Genomic DNA, 2021 nt, shown 5'->3' with positions numbered 1-2021 from the left:
ACCTGCCACCTTAGGTGTACGTGGCTGGCGCCTTAGCCGCTTGAGCCACAGGCGCGGAGCCCAAAGTTTTCATTATATATTTTTTTCTGCCTCTGTCTTCTTCAAGGACTCCATTTGCATATGTTGGTATGTGAGTGTACCCAGTCTCTAAAACATTTTTTTTGAGACAGTGTCTCACTATGTAGCCCTTGGTAGAGTGCTGTGGCATCCCAGCTCACACAGCACTTTTTGAGCTTAAGCAATTCTCTTGTCTCAGCCTCCCAGGTAGCTGGGACTACAGGTACCCAACACAATGCCCATTTATTTTGTTGCAATTGTCATTGTTCTTTAGCTGGCCGGGGCTGGGTTCGAACCTGCCAGCCTCAGTGTATATGGCTGGCGCCCTACCCACTGAGCTACGGGCACTGCCTTTTTACTTTTTAATGACAGAATTTTGCTGTGTTGCCCAGGCTGAAGTATAGCCCTTTTTTTTTTTTTATTTGAGTCAGGGTCTTACTCAGGGTTGAGTGCTATATTATAGCTCATACCAACTTCAAACTCCTGTGTCAAGTGATCCTCTTGCCTCAGGCTCCCAAGTAGCTGGGACTATATGCACCTGCTACAACACCCAGCTAGTTTCTCTATTTTTAGTAGAGATGGGTGTCTCATTCTTGTTCAGGCTGCTCTTGAACTCCTGAGCTCAAGCAATACACCATCCTCAGCCTCCCAGAGGCTGGAGCACTTAGCTGGAGTATAGGCTTAATCATAGCACGGGCTCAAGTGGCTAAGGCGCCAGCCACATACACCTAAGGTGGCTGGTTCGAATCCAGCCCGGCCCCACCAAACAATGATGGCTGCAACCAAAAAATGGCTGGGCGTTGTGGCGGGCGCCTATGGTCTCAGCTACTTGGGAGGCTGAGGCAGGAAACTTGCTTAAGCCCAGGAGTTGGAGGTCTCTGTGAGCTGTGATGCCATGGCACTTTACCCAGGGGGATAGCTTGAGGCTGTCTCAAAAAAAAAAATCATAGCTCGGTACAGCCTTAAACTCTTGGGTTCAAGGGATCCTTCTACCCAGTCTCCCAAATGTTTGGGACTATAAGTATGTGCCACTGCACCCAGCTAATTCTTTTCTCTCTGGTGTTCAGCTCAACTGATATACCTTCAAATTTGCTGATTCATCTGCCAGTTCAAATCTGCTGCTGACCCGCTCTAGTAAATTTTTCCTTTCAGTTATTGTGCTTTTTCAATTCCAGATTTCCCTATTTGGTTCATTTTTATAATTTCTGTCTATCATTAGTTTCTATTTTGGTGAGACATCATTTTTGTGATTTGCTTTTAATTCTTTAGATACAGTTTCCTTTAGTTCTTTTTCTTTTTTTAAGACAGTCTCACTCTGTTGCCCCAGGCTAGACTGCAATGGCCTCAGCCTAGCTCACAGCAAGCTCAACTTCCTGGCTCCAATGATCTTCTTGCCTCAAACCTCCCAAAGAGCTGACACTGCAGGTATTTGCCACCACCACCTGGTTTTTGTTTTTAGCAGAGACAGCATCTCACACTTGCTCAGGCTGTGATATTGAATGCCTAAACCTATACAATCTAACAGCCTTAGCCTCCTAGGGTACCAGGATTACAGGCGTGAGCCACCACACCCAGCCCTTTAGTTCTATTAATATATTTATAACATGTGATTTGAAGTCTTTATCCAAGGTCCACTTCTAGGCTTCCTCTGGGACAGACTGATTAATTGCTTTTTCCCCCTGTATATGGACCATACTTCTTTCCTTGCATGTTTTATAATTTCCTATTAAAAACTAGAAAGTTTAGGCTTGGCACCCATAGTTCAGCGGTTAGGGCGATGGCCACATACCCCAAGGCAGGCAGGTTCAAACCCCGCACAGGCCTGCTAAAACAACAGTGACAACTGCAACAAAAAAAATAGCTGGGCACTGTGGCAGGCGCCTGTAGTCCCAGCTACTTGGAAGGCTGAGGCAAGAGAATTGCTTGAACCCAAGAGTCTGAGGTTGCTGTGAGCTGTGATGCCA

General features: G+C 46.2%; 1 protein-coding gene across 1 annotated transcript in view; it reads left to right on the top strand.

Annotated features, from left to right (window-relative positions):
* PHYKPL (5-phosphohydroxy-L-lysine phospho-lyase) overlaps positions 1-2021 on the top strand; it is a 33172-nt gene that overhangs the window by 17727 nt on the left and 13424 nt on the right. The window lies entirely within an intron of this gene.

This window comes from Otolemur garnettii, unplaced genomic scaffold, assembly GCF_000181295.1.
Source record: "Otolemur garnettii isolate 467f Iridium unplaced genomic scaffold, OtoGar3 scaffold00261, whole genome shotgun sequence".
In the NCBI taxonomy this organism is placed as follows: Eukaryota; Metazoa; Chordata; class Mammalia; order Primates; family Galagidae; genus Otolemur; species Otolemur garnettii.
This window is presented reverse-complemented; position numbering and strand designations above follow the sequence as displayed.